The sequence below is a fragment of the Pleurodeles waltl genome, chromosome 7, assembly GCF_031143425.1.
Source record: "Pleurodeles waltl isolate 20211129_DDA chromosome 7, aPleWal1.hap1.20221129, whole genome shotgun sequence".
Taxonomy (NCBI): Eukaryota; Metazoa; Chordata; class Amphibia; order Caudata; family Salamandridae; genus Pleurodeles; species Pleurodeles waltl.
This window is the reverse complement of record NC_090446.1, coordinates 180,525,310-180,545,315: the sequence shown is the minus strand read 5'-3', so window position 1 is coordinate 180,545,315 and position 20,006 is coordinate 180,525,310. Positions and strand designations below refer to the sequence as shown.

At 43.4% G+C, this 20,006-nt stretch overlaps 1 protein-coding gene across 2 annotated transcripts in view; it reads left to right on the top strand.

Moving 5' to 3' along the window:
- The first annotated feature begins 17,044 nt into the window (after positions 1–17,044).
- ZNF335 (zinc finger protein 335) overlaps positions 17,045–20,006 on the top strand; it is a 260,110-nt gene continuing 257,148 nt past the window's right edge. For both annotated transcript variants that reach the window (XM_069243523.1, XM_069243522.1), the window contains exon 1: positions 17,045–17,295. The gene's annotated coding sequence lies outside the window, so the exon portion shown is untranslated. The remainder of the gene's footprint in view (positions 17,296–20,006) is intronic.

Sequence of the window (20,006 nt, the reverse complement as noted above, 5' to 3'; positions counted from 1 at the left end):
AAAAAAAAATACTTACCACAACTTACCTTTTCTTCCCTGGGATGGGTCCCTCCATCCTTGGGTGTCCTCCTGGGGTGGGCAAGGGTGGCAGGGGGTGTCCCTGGGGGCTTGGGAGGGCACCTCTGGGCTCATTCTGAGCCCACTGGTCCCTTAACGCCTGCCCTGACCCAGGCGCTAAAATCCGGCACAAATGCGGGTTTTTTAGTCCCGCCCACTCCCGGGCGTCATTTTTGCCCGGGAGTATAAATACGACGCATATGCATCGCAGTCATTTTTTAAGACGGGAACGCCTACCTTGCATATCATTAACGCAAGGAAGGTGTTCACGCAAAAAAATGACGCTAACTCCATGAACTTTGGCGCTAGACGCGCCTAACGCCAAAGTATAAATATGGAGTTAGTTTTGCGTCGAATTTGCGTCGAAAAAAACGACGCAAATTCGGCGCAAACGGAGTATAAATATGCCGCTGTGTGTTTTGTGCTGTTCGAGATGAGAAACCACTGTGCCGCCACCGCTGGCCTGCACCTTGACCCGCCGACACCACATGGAGTCGCATTGCCCTGCTTTGCACTGCAACCCGGGTCTCACCGAAGCCGTCATTGGGAGACTTCGCCGAGCCGCTGCTCGCACTGCGACCTGCGACTCTGGCATCGCCTGCTCACACTGCAGCCTGGGCATCCCTGACGGCGACGCTCCTTCTGACACCGGCACGGCTGCCTGCACCGTGGCCTGTGAACACCGCTCGTGAGGAGCACGAAGCACCATACCGTCCTGTTCCGCACCACAGCCCCGGTCCACCAACGCCAGCACCATCGACTCCAGTGTCGTCACCAGACATCCCAGCCTGCACCATGGCCCGTGACATCGCTCATGAGGGTCAAGAAGCACTGTCCTGCACCGCAGGCTTGGGCATACCGACTACAGCGCTTCCGCAACATAGACGCCGTTGCCTACACCATGACCTGTGGACCCCGCACATCGCATCGTCCCACTTCGCACCGCAGCCCTGACGCCATCTACTCCAGCGCTCCTGACTTCATCAGCCCGGAGTTCGATCTGCAACGCATGTGAATTCAAGGGCCCGACGACTTCTGCACAGGCTCTTGAACCGACACCGCAACGTCAGCAACGCCGCTCTCCGGAGCTCACCACGAGGATCACGACGCCCCACCAATCCAAGGTACTGTCTTGTAGGTCTTCCCGGCACCGTAGGAGGCCTGCGACCGGCCTAAACTGTTGGTTTTGTTGATCACAACGTCGTGATAGCCCCAGGTGAAGCTATTGACTTCAAGGAACTGTATTTTTGAGAAATCTTGCAGAATTCATATTTTTTATTACTGTATGTTTAATTTTTATCATATTTGGTTTTGTTTTGAATAGATAAATATTGGCTATTTTTCTAAAACTGGTGTGGTGTCCTTTTGTAGCGTTTTCAGTATGTTACTGTGTGTTATGTGGAAATGCTTTACACATTGCTTCTGAGATAAGCCTGACTGCTCGTGCCAAGCTACCAAGGGGGAGATCAGGGGTTATCTGAGCGGGTATCTCTCTTATCCTGACGAGTGAGGGTCCCTACTTGGAGAGGGTGCAAACCGACTGCCAACTAGAGACCCCATTTCTAACAATAGGTAAATAGTAATTTGTGTTTGGTTGGGGAGACTTTGTGCTGTGCTTATGTCCTTTATGCAACAGGTAATGTTACTTCATTAGTCAGTTGGAGGCATTTCCGCTGGTACCCTTGCCTGTAATGCTTAGGTGGTCCCTACTGATAATCCTGCTTACAGTGGTCATAATATACATGATCATTATTTTTCAATAATAACATTTGCTAGTAGCTCTGGAGGATGTTCCTTGAGTAGAAGTATCTCTCACTACTGAAAAGGTTTGAGAACCATGGTTTAAAACAAGTCTCCTTCACCACCCTGAAGTGAGCCATTACTGTGTGATGGACAGAGAAGCACACTTTTATGATAGTCACAGTCCGGGACTCCTTAAATTCGTCAGGAACTATATATCCTAGACATACTGCAACCAAATATCGTGACACATGTGAGGCTGTTTGTTTGCACTGTCCCTAAAACTCCAGCTGGGAACTTACCATTGTATCTCCATCTGTAGCCCATTCTGGCTGAAAGCCCAAATTCCAGTAAAAGTATAATACACACTCCAGACTGCCTTGTACCCCCAGGAGCAGCACAATTAACAATCCTGAAGCCACAAAGAACACACATAATTGGATATTGTGCTGCTCACAGTGTCCTCTCTCAGCTCTGCAGCCTAACCTGAGTCACCCATTCATTTGTTAGAGCTTCCACTGCAACCCACAAGAGTCTCAGAATGTGGACCTCGCTATCATGGTATGAAAGAGGCAGCCAGGCAGCTGTTGAGTGCCAGCCCCACACACTGCCTCGCTCTCTAAGCAAGTTATCCCACTTTCAGACAATTAGCCTACAACTGCATCAAGCAAGCAACCAGAGGGATTGAGAAGGGAAGAGGTGGCAATGTTTTGAGCTTTGAAGAGTGGAGGTCATCTTTGCATCCTACGGGCTCCACCCATTTGTATTTTTGTCCCAGTAACTGGAGCAGTGCAACAGAGACAACGCTACAACCTGCTTACAGTGAGAGTGATAGGGAGAAGCAGTACCTGAATACCCTGATGGGTGAGCAGCCCATGTGGACTGGACAGATGTGTTTTGGACTTCTCACATCTGACATTAGCAAAATAACAAATGCATCTCCAGTGGAGCTATTGCTTGAAAACGGTCATGACTGTTAGAACTGACCATATACCAAGTTGCGCACAACCAAGCACACTCTGTACTTTTCAAGGGTAATTGGGAATCTCATTTGCAGGGCCGTGGGGGCTAAACAGATTTAACAGTGAGAGCCAGTGACTCGAGTTAAGAAAAACTGTAACCATGACTACCAAATCACTGCCAATTCCCATCTGTATTTTTATAGCATGGCAGGGGGAGGGGCGAAGTATTCTGACAATGAAGCACCAAAAACGTAAAGCCAGCTAACTAGTAGTATTGAATTTGAATGACTACTTAAAACAAATGATAATACAGAAATTAACCTTAAGCGGCAGGGTGACTGCATTGTGTGTAGGCTTGCATCCTTACTGGTGTAATGGTTTGTGTTTGCTGGCAAAGGTGGAGCAGTATTTCTGGCGACACAATGTGAGGTGCCTACCTTCGCAGATGTGCTTCTAGTATACCTACTTATAGGGGGCAAGAAGAATCCCCCTGGTCATGACGTTCAACTTTCACCGTATCGTGCTGGTATGGACTAGGAGCACATAAAGGGATATACTGTACTATTAAAAGTTAGGAAAGCCTCAAGACCCACTCCCAAACTTCAGAGAGGAAGTAAGACGCCACCATAACGCAGATGCTTCGTTAGGAGACATGAAGCATTACAGTCACAGATCATTTGTCACAAGATCTAATGAACAAGCAATGTCCTGCTGGACTCACCCATTCCCAGATGACCAATAAAAGCATTAATTTCCATCCACTTAATAAATAAGAAGAGGAACTACTACAAAAATAGAACATATCATGGAACCATGTCTGAGTAATAGAGTGGGGCAGCTTTACCATAAATTCTAGGGTACGAACCGCTTGTTAGCTCCGGCCACTGCAAACACTGAGGAGTAAAAGGGTCTAAAACAAGCCATAGCTTGTTCCAAAAACCTCTGACTTGAGCTTGAATAGAGATGAGTGACAGCGTCAGCCTGACTGAATCACAGTTATACCAAAGGGAAAACCCGAAAAGATGGGTACATGTAGCATTGCTGAGCACGGAGCAGGTTATATGGCTAATTGGTAGGTCCAGGCCTCAGAATAACTAGATTCATTTGTCAGCACTTTTACCACAGTTTGAAGTGAACTGTATATGCTGATAAATATTCTTAAGAAGTTAAGTGTGATTCTGTGGGATGGGCAGCTTAGGTGTGGCCTACAACCAACTTTTATCAATCTTTTGTTAAAGTCCTACAGTGGACACACCAATAGTTACATCAGCCTCTGAACACAGGTAGGGTCTTGGAGGATTTGAGACCTTCGGCGAAATTATGGAACACAAGTCATTTATCCTTAATGGGTAAGGCAGCGATTGTGAAAATGATTCTTCTGCCCGCCGCTTTTATGTTTTACAAGGTGCCCTATTTGACATTCGCAGAAAATACTTCACTGAGATGGACAGAATCATTGTCGACCTGCTCTGGGCATCCGGTCAGAAAAGGGTCAGCCTGGCTACTTTAAAGTGCACTTGGCGGCGGCGTGGGCTGGAGTTACCCTGCTTAGAGCTTTACTACCTTGCAGCACATCTCTAACATGCGGCACACTGGGCTGACAATCAGGAGAATTGAGAAAAACGCCTTTTGCGTGGCACCTACAGTGAGATCCCACTGCCCAAACTCCTGATGTGGTCGAGAGCACCCACTACAGTTCCACATGTGGTGAGGCAGGTGAGTAGGGCTTGGGAGTGTTGCATCAGCTCCCTATGCACCGGACATGTCTGTGTGTCCCTGCTCCCATTTGCACAAAACAGCCCAAAAGTGGAGATTGATCGGTGGAGAGCAGAAGGCTGTAACGCCCTGCGAGATCTGTATATGAATGACAGATTTATTACGCTGCCAGATGCGATAGAGAACTATAAAGTAGGTTGCAGACAATTCTTACAGTGCACAAAGATGTCCCACACATTGGTAACTTTCTTACTATAGCTGGGGGACGCGGATGAATCTCCTTTATTTGCAGGGCGCTTAGGGATGATATCCACAGTGTGCACTGCCGGTGCAGGACAGGTGGCAGGAGGCTCTGGGGAAAAATATTACTTATAAGGAGTGGGAAACCATACATGTGGGGGTGCAGAAGATGTATGCAAACTCAAAGTTTAAAATTATTCCTTATAATGTTATCCACCAGATTTATCTCACTCTTGTCACGCTACACACGATTTACCCCAGAAGGGAACCTATTTGCCCCACGGTGCTTAGTCAAGGGAGCAGACTTTCTCCATATGATATGGCGGTGCCCCAAACTAGACGCCTACTGGCAGATCACTATTGATAAGTTGATTGCAGCTATAGAATAGGGGATCCTTAGGGATCGTAGGCAATGCCTGTTGGGACAAATACCAACACACATAAAGGACCTGACTAGGTGGTTTCTGTGGTTGGTGTTAGTTCTCGCTAAACGAAGAATAGTTATTCGTTGGCTGTCACCTGCCCCTCCTGAGATGGCGGACTGAGTGAAAGATATGACTGAATGGGTGGTGGCTGAAGAAAGCTGGATGCGTACATGTCAGAGAAACAATAGGCTGGCTGATGACTTACAGGCATGTGCAGCCATGGTTGCAGACCTGTTTAAGCCCCTGATGCCTGATGCCAGCCGCCAGCCCCCCCCCCCCCCCCCCCCCCCCCCCCCCCCGGTTCGCAGACCACTGTGCTTGATGTGACTGTGCAGATACTACATGACACTTTGGGGGGGGGGGAATGGAGGGAGAGATGAGGTTGTGACTAGTGATGGGCTGGCTGGTCGGGTACTAGGGAATCAGCGCCCTCCCACATTGCTCCCCGGCTTCTGTTCCATGATCTGTATTATTCAACTGTTGCAGTAGAGCAGGAGGGGAGTGGATTGAGGAGATTTGGGGTATTAACACGGTACCACGTTGTGGTACAAACCATTTTGTTTTAAATGCCAAAATAAATGTATACCAAAAAACAAAAACATCAATAGTAACACTGGGCTTTGAGTCAACCCATTTTCACCAGTGGCTTTACTGTCAATTTTGTTTGCATGCTTCTTATTCAATGGATTTCCTTCCTCTTTTTTACCATTCCGCAGCTTACATTGAGAAAACTACTTTTTAGGTCGAACCTACAATGCAGCATAGATGCCTGGTTAAAAATGACTTGGTAAATCCAATAGGTCTCACCTCTGCAAGGCCTATTGGCTTTGTCAATGTGTTTAGCCAGGTTTTACACCATGGCTAAATGTTAGGGGGATAGAGGGGTGGTAGATTAGAGTGGGGGAGTTGGGTAGATTGGTGTAAATTAGAGTGGGGTGGATTGAATTAGAGTAGATGCTGGGGTATACTGAAGTGGGGTAGACTGAAGTGGGGTGGTTAGATCAGGGTAGAGTGGGGTAGAGTGGAGTGGGATATACTGGGGTGGAGTGAGGTAGACTGTGTGGATAATACTAGGGTAGATTGGAATAGAGTGAGGGTAGACTGGATATATTGGACTGGGGTAGATTGGAGTGAGGTAGATTTGGGTGGGGATTTTAGTATGGGGTATAGTGGTTTGGGTAGATTACAGTGAGGTAGAGTGAGATATATTGGAGTGGAGTAGACTGGAGTGGAGTAGGTTTGGATAGACTGGAGCGGGGTAGATTGAAATGGGTTAGATAGCAGTGGAGAGGGGTAGAGTGGAGTTGAGTGGGGAAGATCGGAGTACATGGGAATGAAGCAGGGTAGACTGGAGTGGGGTAGTATGAAGCACGGTTGATCGGGTGGGGTAGATTGGAGTGGGGCAAATTGGGTTAGAGTGGGACAGACTGGAGTGGATTAGAGTTGGGTACACTAGAGTGGGGTAGATTGGAGTGGGGTGAACTGGGATGGGGTAGATTGGACTAGGGTAGTGTGTGGTGGAATGGTGTTGGGTAGGTAGATTGGAATGGGGTGGGTGTAGTGGATTAGATAGTAATAATGGTAGATTTGAGTAGTATGTGGTAGCCTGGAGTGATGTAGAGTGGTTCAGATTGAATACAGTGGAATGGATTGTTGTAGATTGGGGTAGAGTGAAGTGGGGCAGATTGGAGTGGGGTAGAGTGGAGTTGGGTACAATGGGGTGGGTTAGATTAAAATGGGATGATTAGAGTGTTCTAGTTTGGAGTGGTGTAGATTGGGGTGTAATGGGGTAAACTGGAGTTTGGTGGATTGGGTGGGATTGAATGGAGTAAGGTGGGGTAGACTGGAGAGGAGTAGAGTGGGGTGGAGTAGATGGGGGTAAACTGGGGAGGAGTTATTTGGAGTAGGATAGACTGGGGTACGTGGGATAGATTGGAATGGGGTGGTGTGGGTTAGACTGGAGTGGGGTAGATTTGAGTGGAGTGTGGTAGAGTGGAGCGGGGTGTGGTAGATTGGAGTGGAGTGGGGTAGACTGTGGTAGACTGGAGTGGAGTGGAATAGATTCGAGTGGTGAGGAGTTGGATAGATTGCAGTGCAGTTTGGAGTGGTGTGGGGTAAATTGGAATGAAGTGGGTTAAATTGGACTGGGGTAAACTGGAGTGGAAAGGGGTTGATTGGAGTGGAGTCGGTAGACTGGAGTACATAGGGATAGGTTGGACTGGGGTAGACTGGAGAGGAGTGGGTAGGACTGGGGTGGATTGGGGTAGATTAGAGCAGGGTGGGGTAGATGTTAGTAGAGTGCTGTAGACTGGGGTGAAGTGGGGTAGATTGGAGTGGGGTGGGGTTGACTAGGTTACAGACTGAGTGAAGTGGGGTATGTTGAGTGGAGGAGTTTGGAGTAGAGTTGGGTGGAGTGGGGCAGATTGCGGTAAACTGTAGTGGAGCAGGCAGATTGGATTGGAGTAGATTGAGCTGGAGTAGGATAGATTGTGGTAAACTGGAGTAGAGTGGGGTAGACTGGAGTGTGGTGGGGTAGACTGAAGTGGAGTAGACTGCAACAAAGTGAAGTAGGGTAGACTGAAGTGGGATAGATTGGAGTGGGATAAGAGGTGAGGAGTGGCGTGTTGTGTTGTGGAGAGAATAGCGTAGAGTAGAGTAGTATGTCAGAGTGGAGTGTCATAGAATGGAGTAGTGTGGCATAGAATAGAAGGCCACAGAGTTGCACAGTATGGAGTACGCATGGTGTTGTAGTGCACTGCCATCACAGACAACATATTTTCAATTGAAATGACCATTACACTTGCACTGAAATACAGTTTTACTGCACACAAACGATAATGTGTGCAAATGTCATCACCTAGTATATTGAATCGTTTTGATTGTTTCAAATATTTGTTTCCACCACACTTCTGAATTACAAAAATGTGCTTCGGTTCTAACAATGCTGATATATTCTGAAACATCAGAACACTTCATTTTATTTTTTTGTTGTGTGCTAGAAAAAACACCACCTCCTCTCACATGGGTACTCACCAGGATCGCCACATAAATGATCTCTCTTTGAAGTCAGACAAAGGAAAGTAAACACCAAGGTCCCTTGGAAGACAGAGCCTGCTGACATTTGACCTCTGTCCTTGAATGTATAGCAAATGTGACAAGATAACACAATTTAAAGGCTTGTTTACAGAAAGCTGAGTTAGTGGAAAAATACAGTGAACAAGATTTGGGCAAGCGGGAGGGACTAACTGAAGCTGGACAGCTTAAAACAAATTCAGCAAATAGAAAGCCAGAAAATGTGAGTTACAGACCACAAAGCCAATAGTCAACACTGGATGGAATGCATTCCCATGGAAGCTTTCAGAATGCCCACAAGAAGTTGTTAGCATGCCAACCAGCTGAGCTGTGTGGTACGCTTCAACCTAAAAAAGACCCACTTTCAGCTTACCAATATCTTATAGTGGGCTTGAAGCCTGCCCATTGCTTACCATGGGTTGGCTTTATCGCCACTGTCATTTGGTGACTGCTTATTCCTTATCTTGCCTTGTTAGTCTTCTGTTTGTCTCTCTTCTGGAGAATAACCTCCTTACTTGTATCCTTCCACTGCTCACTTTTAGTGAACTACTTTTCTCCTTTGCTCAAGCACTTCATGAGTGTATGTACTTTCTAATTGTCACCCACATACGGGTCTCCTCCCCAGCATGCTGTGTTGTTCTAGCACATCTGTATGCATCTCTCCCAATGTATCTGCTTAGGAGCACTTCCTTTATTTTTTATGAAGTTTTTTGCTCCAAAATGGAAACCAGTTTGGAATGCTAAATTAAAACAAAACAGACACCCTGTCATGATGCATGCTCGCACCCACATAATCACATTAGGGCCGCTGTAGCGTTATGAAGCATACATGCATAGTGACACATGCATGCATCTATCATTGTTTTTTTATTATTATTTTAGCTAATGCTTTTCCCTATCAGCAAACAAGCATGCTTTATCTTTTTGCCAATACCAAACAGAAGGGGCAAAGAGCATTGCCAAAGTAAAAAATGTCAGGTAACCCCATAGAAAGGCGAAACCTGTTGGCTTTGTCATTGCTTGTTCTAGAAGTTTAGTAGTTTAAAAAAATGTTCTTTATATTATCAGCTCTTTTTCCCTGGCAAGCAAATAGTGAGCAGCTTGAAGTTACATTGGTGCCAGTTCATGCCCTCCTGACTAGCTGTGATGAAGGATAATAGAAACTAGATAATTAACTTACAGGTTCCTTAGCTCGCCTATAGTAGCAGGTTTATGTAACAAAAAATTAAGTGGTTTATGAATTGGTACATTTTATTGTAGCACAATACAGTTATTACCAGAATCGAAAAACCTGAATGTGCAGCAATGTTTTCTTTGGGAAATTAATGTCCCTTTTAACAAATCAAGTATGCCAGTTACAATAATGCACACAAGACTTATTAGGAGTGTCCTTTGTTGCTGTAATAATTACTGCACCTTATAAATTTTTTAATTGAAGTATAAAGAATTTATTGGGTGCAAAAAGTATTGCCAATTCTGACTGTTTGGGGAATAACATGCAGATTACGGTGCATACTACGCCAAAATTTTAGTAGCGGGTCTTTTCCATTTAATTTCAGGAAGGTCTAAAACCCACAAAGTTTGCTCGTTGAAAAAATCCACACAGGGCTTGATTTAATTATTGTGTTTTGTTAATAGACTGCATGCTCTTAGGCAGAAAAAATTAGCGCACCTTATAAAATCTGACATCAAGCTACTAGGAATTTCTAAAGTGTAATAATGATCAATTCCGAATTTTTGAGTAATAACGTGGATTTTGGTGCTTATCACACCAATCAGCATGCCCTGTTAAATGCTGGCCCCTTTTACCCCTATATAGCAGGTCTGACCCGCTGAAATGTAATGCAGGGTGTGAACTTTACTGCACTCAATAATTACCAGGTGCGATTAAAATCACAACACTTACAACTGATATCCCACTGTAAATTAATTGGCCAATTGCAATGAGGACCTGAGAAAAAAAGCTTATGTCTCTAGCTTTAAAACTTTCTTAAGCAGTGACCTCAACTGGGAGAGCCAGACTAGCGCCTCCTGGTATATGAAAAAACTAAGCCAAAATTACACTTTGTGCACAACACAGCAAATGTTAGATGTTAGGTAACGACAAGTTTAACACCACAAGTGAATAATGCCTTTACAAATATGAAGTTTCCTCTCACTGCAATACTTGGAAAGTGTGACTGCAGTTGGACAATTATTGACACAAAGCGGAGTTGAAAGAATGTGTGTTACTGCTTTTGGATTTGAAAAAGCGAAGTCTGCCACCCTGGCCAAGATAGGATCTTCTGTGGTGCACACAGCTTTCAGCAGAGTAAGGGTGACACCAGCCAGCCCAATGACAATGAAAGAAGCAGTAAGCCTTAGTCCCACTCAATGTCTGACAAAAATCTTTATTTCGTTTCAGTGTTGCTCAAAGTTACTATCTCGGAGTCCCAGTAGTTATAGGGGAGTAAATCAATAGCCAAAGCTTTAATTGACAACTCCCACTTCTATTATCCAAACCTCTCATCAACTCCTACCCCCTGTAACTATAATCCAGCCTGTTCAATGAATGACTTGCCCTGCCAATGTTAGTTGAACATGATCAATGTTCACCATCCAGTGCAACCTATATTAAAAAAATGATTAGCACTGTAGAAAGTGATCCAATTGTTTGCTGTAAGTTTGTATATTCTTCGACTTTTAGAGTTAACGCTGGTGATCCTTTGTTACCCCAGTTGCGCGGGACACACAAAACAATTACTACTCACACTTAAAGAACACAAGAGAATTTCATGTGGATGCATAATTCTCAGAAAAGTTTAACTACCTATACGTTCTGTGATCAGACACCCCGTTATCGTGTACGTGGTCTGTCACTTCAGCAGAATTTTTAATGAAAAAAGGTTTCAAATGCCCCAAGACCTCGCATTGATGCTCAAAATGTCGACTTCTTCCTAAATGGACTGAATTCAAGAGAAAGGTTAATTTTTTAAGCTGACATTTGCATACCATAAGCTTTTGTATCACTGAATGTAAGCTACATCAACACACTGTGAATTGGGATGGAGTGTTATCAAGTGTCACTTTTATACTTAATTTGCTTATTGAAATGTAGAGCATTATGTTGATAGACAAAAAATGATTTAAAAATTGCTTCAGGTGGAGAAAAACTCTTAGGAGCAAAAAAATATTGAACTTGTTAATATTAAATCTATTACTATTTTTGAAAAAAACATTGGAGATAGTTTGGAATAACTTCCATTCTAAGGCGTATGGACCATTAGATAATACCACAAAGCAAACAATCAAGGCGTCAATTGATTTCTAGAGGACCACTATCTTTAGTAATTTAGATATCTCTTGATGATTCAGACAAGTTCATCCTGACACTGTAGCATCTGTGTATATTACAAATTGTGTAGGTTACCGCAAATGAGACAATTCTAAACCATATTTAAACACAACAAAAACTCGAAAGAATGTAAAGCCAAGCATGAATTTCAAACTAAAAATGCTTTTAAAGACATACTTAACACTTACTTGTGAACAAACACTACTTGTGTTTTACTCAGGGCTGGTAGGAATAGTTTACCAAATTGTAATAGAGGGACAGAATTCTAGGTCTTGGCTGATAGCAAAAGCAACACAGCCATAGGTGCCATGCTTTTAAGATACGAGATAAAATTCCCTAGGAGCAGAATGCATGAACAGTGGTATCTAACCTTGGGTAGTGTTTACTTGTTGATGAATATTTGATGGTGCAGTTTCCAGCATTGAAATAGGGAGCTATTAGTTATTTATGCATCCAAGGGGAACAAGTTGGTTTCAAACAGAAAGGTAACCACACCTCCAGAGTGTTAGGTATATTGTTTAGAATGTCCACTGACAAGGTGCAGGATGCACGCTCTGCTGGTTTTGGCTGTACATTTTAAATGAAGGTTCTGTGCTTAGTAATGTATAAAACAACATTTGAATGCACCAGTGGGGCCTATTCCTCGGTTAAGAGCAGGGCATTGGTCGGGGGTACACTCGGGTAGATAGCATCCATTTTCACAGGGTGGACGCTGTCCATCCTTCCAAGAAGTTAAGCCCCAATAACATGTTGAATTAGTCCTAGTGTAGGTTTCAAACATTGGTACACATTCAGCAGCATGTTCGTTCTGAGCTACAAGATGCAGGCAGGAAGGGGCTTTTTTTTTACTTTAAATTCCAGCTGGCCTAAAACAAAGGCAGAAGTTAAGGGGCCATCAGACCTCCTTTTGTTTGAGTGTCATATCTGGGAGCCTCACACCTAAATGCAACAGAAAGGAAACAAAGGCACACATCTTTTTCCTTCACAGGTAATTAAGCAAGGTATGCTTTTGAGTTTTAGTCCCTGTCTATAAGAGCTATGCATGCACTCTAAAAATAGGTGAGTTGGTCTTTCCCAGTATTTACATAAATAATTTAAATACCACTATTTTGTTGCATTTTTTATAGCGCTACTCATCCCAATGCAGGGTGTTAGAGAACTTTATATCACACATAAACCTTATACATTGACAAACTGGGACGAGTAGTGCTTCAAAAGAAATAAAACAGAATAATGGTGTTTAAATTGTTTTTGTAAATACTGGGACATACCAACACATCTGACATTCTTACAGTCAATTATATGTTTGTAAATCAACATAGATGTGTTACATAAGACAGTGACGGTTACATGGTGTAGGAGCCATTTATCCTTCATAGCTCACTGTCCTATATTTGAAGGACCACAATTCATGAACTGCAAGTATCAAAAGGATCTTTGTGTTAAAAGTAGAAAACGACCTGTCTAGCTACATTAAATAACTGCACATTACCTGATGTGCTTTGCAGGAGTCATATTAATCCTCTATGCTTCTTTGATTAAAAACTGGAACTAGACAAAACACAGAGCTCTCCAGCATATGTGCTAACCTTCAGAGTTATCTTACCATTATTATTATTCCCTGAGATTTACCGCGCATACAAAGATCTTTGTGGCAGGTTCTTAACCCCACATTTTAAAATGCAGCCATGGCAACAAATTAAGCAGAACTGATTTACTACAACATTTCACCCTACTGCCAACTTGTTTATGGCAGAGTTTAAAAAAATAAATACATAAGTTGAGGCCCAGATTTTGTGTTGGGGTTGAGTCACGTTTTTGGCACGTATCTGTCGCAACATCTCATGTGTGAAATCTTATGTGCTCAATATTCATGTCTAAGGTGTTCAGACCTGATGTCGCTTATTATGAGGTCATGGGTTGTCATGCCACTTCCCATGATGCTATGTCCGATATCATGCACCATGATGTCGTGTGCATACCGCCTAACTTGGTTAGCCCCCCACTTCTTTTATTCAAGACTTGTACCCTGGTTAAGAACATCATTTGTTAGGTTTCTACAGCTACCTGTAATATTAGTGTGGGCGCGTGAGGGGAGCTCGAGCGTTACTCGAGTCCCGAACGCGCTCGTGAATTGAAAAAAAAACGGTTGCGAGAAAAAGGAGAAGCTGCGGGCACCGCACCGCTTGTGTAGGTCGAATAAACTACACTTTGTTTAAAAGTATCTTGATTTATGTGGCTTATTTATAAGTGTGTTTTCTTGACCAAAGAGATTGAATATTTGGGACACACCATTTCGGGTGAAGGAGTTAAACCAAAGAAAGATTTGTTGGAGGCGATCAAACTCTCTCCGTCACCAAAGAACAAAGATGAGTTGAGGTCCTTTATGGGTCTCATTGAATATTACTCCAAATTTGTTCAGGATTTCGCTGACAAAATGGAGGGGTTGAGAATATTGTTGCGCAAAGGTTGTAATTTTGTGTGGTCAAATGTGCAGCAAGAATGTTTCGACAACATTAAGCAAGAGGTGTGTACTGCAAAGATTTTAGTACCCTTTGAAACTTCTTCTCCCACTATACTGACTGTAGATGCTAGTGTGTCTGGTGTAGGTGCAGTTCTGTCTCAAGTTCACTGCGGTGAAGAGAGGACGGTAGCTTTTGCTTCACGCTCTCTCACTGAGAGTGAGAGGAACTACTCTGTGATTGAGCAGGAGGCTTTAGCAGCTGCATGGGCTGTAGAATATTTTAGAACATTCTTGTGGGGTGTTTCTTTTAAGTTAAGAACTGATCACAAACCTTTAGTCAAGGTTTTATCAGCTGGTGGTGCGGGTAAGGGTTCTGCGAGATTGGCCCGATTGGCAGCTCGCTTGCAGGAGTATGTATACAACGTGGAATACATTCAGGGTTGGAGGAACATACAAGCTGATGCTCTCTCACGCATGGCTGTGGATTGGAAGTTGATTGATGGGGAGGCACAATTCTTGAAGGGTGAAGAAGGAGCGGTGGCATTGATGGAGGAATTGTTACAACATGGTGTGGCAGCTTTCTCTAAAGAGGAGTGGTTGCAAGGATTGAGGGATGACTCGGTAATGCAGTGCGTGAGTAAAATGATTGTTGAGGGAGGAAGAAGAGAGAGTGCTGTGGCGGTATCTGTAAGGCCCTACATCAAGGTTCTAGATGAGTTGTCGTTGGGGGATGGAGGTGTAATAATGAGGGGTGATAGATTTGTACCTCCGGAAAAGTTACGGAGAAAAATCATACATTTGGCACATGAAGGGCATTTAGGACAAACACTGACGCAAAGAAGAGTTAAGGAAAACTTTTGGTGTCCAGGGGTCGATTTGCAAACTGCTCAATGGGTGGAAGAGTGTGTTCAGTGTAAGGAAAGTGAAAAAAGGTTAAAGCTGGGGAAAAGAACTTGGATGGGACATATTGAGGATCCAGGGGAAGCATGGCACACTATTTGTATGGATTTTGTTGGGCCATTGCCTGGTTTGGGATATGAAAAAAAAATTGCTTTAGTCCTAGTGGACGTGTTTTCTAAATGGTTGGAGGTTGAGTTTATGAGGGAAGTGTCGACAAGAAGTACTATCTCAGTATTAAAGGTTTTTTTTCAAAGAGAAGGGTGTCCCCATACACTCATTACTGACAATGGTACACAGTTGATCTCCCTGGAGATGAAAGAGTTTCTGTTGACCCATGGTATCACCCATAAACGTACTGCACTCTACAATCCACAAGACAATGGTATTGTGGAACGCATGAATCGTATGGTCAAGGGTACAATTCAGTTGGCGGTGCAAGGAAACCAAAGTGTTAGTTCTGTTTTGCAAGAGGCGATATGGGCTCATCGCACCACGCAGCTGAGAGATAAGGGTAGAACACCTTTTGAGTTCATGAGAGGCCGTAAGGCCAGATCAAAGTTAGTGCCTGGTTGGTTGGAGGGCGACCGAATCAAACCAGGGAATCAAAGGGAGACGTCACTGACAGGAGGTTACTCTGGGATACAAGTTGGTGATTGGGTGAAAGTCAAGGATGGACGAGTGGGTGCAGGTTGGACAAAGTTTTGCGGTCCTTTTGAGGTTAAACACGTAGGAAATTTCAGTGTTGTTTTGGCGAATGGCACTATATGGAACAAAAGGAGGGTGGCCTTATATGAGAGAGGTGGTGGAAGTGCAGGAAATATAATCGTTACTAATGAAGATGGAGGTTGCAGTGGGTTTATGCTATCTGGGGGAGGTGGTGAGAGAGCGGATTCACCGGATGCTGACACTTCGCATGAGGATGACAATAACATGGAGGTTTTGGAGGGACAAACTGGTGTGGAGAATGAAGAAAATAAGATAGAATTTAAGAAGGGAAGTGGTAGAGTGAGAAGACCTCCTGCTTATCTGAATGACTACGTGAGAGATGGCGGGAATTTGAATTGAAAACTTTTGTTTTTTTTTATAGTGTCTGAAATGTATTCCTCTCTTGAGTTACAGTTAATTTTTATGTTTTATTTAAAAAAAAAAAAATTGTAATCTTGCTTGAACGTATTTCTCTTAGCTTTTGTCGAGCTATTGGTTAATTCTTTTTATGTTCTTGTTTAAATCTGAACAGTTTATGATTTTTTTAATATGTGGTTATTATTGTTGTATTCTAAAAAAAAAAAAAAATTCTGATGACGAAAGGGGATGTGTAATATTAGTGTGGGCGCGTGAGGGGAGCTCGAGCGTTACTCGAGTCCCGAACGCGCTCGTGAATTGAAAAAAAGACGGTTGCGAGAAAAAGGAGAAGCTGCGGGCACCGCACCGCTTGTGTAGGTCGAATAAACTACACTTTGTTTAAAAGTATCTTGATTTATGTGGATTATTTACCACACTACCCTGTAGCCCCATGTCTTGCTCAGCAGCCTCAGCTAATATTAGCTTTTTAGCAACAAAAAAAAGCATTGCATTGTGAAACTTAAGGTTTAATTTTTACCACTGCATATATATGTGTTTAGAAAAACTAATATGCTAAAACGTGTTGCTTTAAATGAATGACTCTCTGGAATGTCAAAAATGATATAGGACCAAAAGGTAAACAACTGTTTATGAAATTTAGAGGCTCACACGGTTTCTATTCCTGCAAACTAGATGCATAATAAAAAAAAAAACGGTTACGAACGCCACAATGAACAAGTCGTGTGATTTCCAAAACCAAGAAATGTACCGATCCGAAAGAGCTAAATGAAGAATTAAGATTACCGTCCAACAAAATTTGTATCAACTCTTCCCGCACAATTCCAACACGAGTTGAATTGTAGAAAAAAAAAAACTCTTGGGTAATTTTTGGGAAAAGTAGGACTTTAGAAAGTAAACGTATCGTCATTCCATCAATAAACCCTGAGTATACCTGAGATGTTCCGCCAGCCACGGAACACTCAATAACGTCCTAGTGACGCCACCGCGTATAGGTTTTTTTACTTCCACGTAACGAAGTCCTTTTTATCCATCCGCTTGCACTGAAAAAAGTAGTACTCCGTATCAGCCTAAGCGTCTCCCTATATTGCACCCGTTAGGTGGTCGGTAATCCGGGTTAGGGCGAATATGGGTACCGCATTCAATGGGAAAGGACCCGTATCGAAACAGAAACACAGCCCCACAAATGAAATTAAGGTGATCCGTAGTGTATGATATCACTCCGCCAACAGACCGAGACCGAGCATGGCGCCCATGTAGAATGCCAGAACAGAGAGGGAACGAAGCGCCTACAATTGGAATATGGTAAGGAAGTATCCGCGGTCCCCTACCCGGCGCTAGAGCGGTCATCCATCGTAGGGCCAGCTGAGGACCCTGAGGTCCCTATACATGCCTGAGCGGAAAGCGTCACACACAAGATGGCTGCTTTGCAGGCAGTGCGGGGGGCAGCTGCTGCGAGGCCCTATCTGGGCTAACGTACGGCCCACCTTCAGGAAGGTGCGGGACTCGTAGCTACGTTGAAGAATGTCACTTATGGTGGCGGACCAAACTACGATGATTCCGGATGGGGCAGGGTGGCAGCGCGTTCCCCAAACTATCCTCCTCAACACAATAGTGTGACTTCCTAGAAAAGCAGTAGCAGTCAGCCTCCGCATGGAAGTCCTGAACCCACGGATGCACAACTCCGCGTTATGGCCGTCTGAGTTGTGTCTAAAAATGGCGTGCCGGGTTTTCTGTCTTACAGGACCCGGAGGGCCGGGGGAAGCCCTTATTGGGTCAGTTGTGGGAAAGAAAGTGGTGTCTACTGTCGGTCGGCCACGAGAGCACCCATTCAAAGGTGTTACAAGTGGAGGTTGTTGATCCATTTGACGAGGAAGTTAATCGTTCCTCCCCTAGTTGCAAGAGAATTTATGCTGCTACTCAGTGCTTGAAATGGTGCGGTACTGGCCGGTACTGAGTACCGGCACCTTTAATATTTTGAGAGGGAAAGTACCTGCACTTCTCACGACAAACTGAATACTTTTAATTGGAGAGTACCTGCACTTCTATTTTTCCATTTCAAGCACTGCTGCTGCGTGAATTGCAGTGGATCTCGACCTCCCGAGGGGTGGGTGGTTGTCGGGTCTGTTGACAACCCCCTTAAAGTTATTCGGTTCTATGAGTTAGTAACCCACTTAGTCTCCATTTCTATATGGTCCAGGCTGGAATATGTAATTCTGTTTAAGTCCTTTCTAAAACAGTGACTACAAGTCCCAGAATTCAAAGAAAATTCACAGGTTGCAGGTGTTTCTTCAAGTCATGGAATTAGGAAACTTGTGAACTCTGTTGATACAATTCCAACTAGGGAAGCTCAGGTGTCATAAAGGGGCACCATGGCGAAGTGCCTCGTGAAGTGTCTTACATGGCCCAAAGACTGACCCATCACATCAAAAGAGCTATCCTGTACATCTCTCAATTCACCTGTCACATAAATCATTCAACAGTTGATGTGTATAAGAATATGACGACTGCAAAAACGAAAACTATTTTTTCAATTTGTGCCACATTAGATCACGTTTTAACTTTCTGTAAATGCTTGGACATGATTCTTAAGTAGAACTTTAAATGAAATAATCTGTATTAATTTTTTTAACATACCCATTCCGTCTTTGTTTACTTATCATTTCATAGCGTTATTAGGGCAGCTGTGTTTCTTTTTAGACTTACTGTTTAAAGTGTGCACTGATATAGGCTTTAGGATATTTTTATATTTTTGTACTGTTTGTGACATTAAAATAGCTGTCTTGCCGTTATTAACCTGGTTCATGGCAACCCTAGATCATGTGACATTAAGAAAGTTTTAATTGAGAATGCCTGGATGACTTTGCGTTCCATGAGACGAACAACAGTTACAGTTTTTGTGTGTGCTTTATTAATTTATATTGCATATAAAGCAACATTACATTCAAAAGCACCATATAAGACTGTGTACCTTTTTAGTTCTCCTAAAGTTAACAGCACACTGAAGTACAGTCTCGTATACAGTTGTTCGCCTGGGATCATGTTAACTGACCCAAGAAGGAAATCCGCATTTTAGCCCTGGCGTTTTTAGTATGAGTTTTCATGCAAGCCACGGTTACCCTTTTTGTTTTATGTATGTTGGGGTAGATGATTTTAAATAGTTGAATTTCAAGGGCCAATTTCATTGGTTTAAATATTTTCAATAGGCTGACTTGTCGAATATACGAAACTGTTTATAAATCTTATATTCCCGGTGATTTAAAAAAAAAAAAAAAAACTTTTTGTGTAAACCAGCTGTGATTCAATCATAAGACACTGTAAATAGTATAAATCACCCCTTCAAACAAAATAGATTGATGTGTGCACAGTTGCTGCTTTCCATAGTTCAACGTGGAGAATAATAGTACTCCATTTGCTAAGACAGCTGTTTCAGAAGATATGCACAATCTGAAATTGCACTCAACTAAATTTGAATCAGCCACAATCGTAAATAGAAGCAATAAAATACAGTATTATGAATGCAGGGAATAAGAAGGTGCACATAATTTACTTTTAGGTGACAGGCTGAAGAGAGTTGAACTGGCTGCAGCCTGCAGGATGTTAGTTTTTTCACAAGTTGCAAAAGTTATTTTTTCAGTATGCTTGTATGGTGAACTGTTTTATGATTATATACAATGGAGAGTAAGGGTGGTTGTTGGAAGACTGAACTGCCTTGGCAAGTCTGTAGCTCCTTCAGCACCGCATTATTTGCCCACCTACATCAAGAACACACAGTTTGTTCAAGTGGGGTAGCCAGGATTTGAATATAATTGAAACACTGAATAGTATCTTCCGATATCCAAAAAGCAAGGTTTTGTAAATGGTGGTCTTTGAAACAAACACATAAATTGGCCTGATATGTTCATTAATGCCGACTCAATAGTACACGTTACATGCTATATCAACCACCCAGGTCTGAGCAAATTGGTAAAGCACCATGGTGCTCACTGTAGGGCGAACTGGAGGCTGAGTGAACT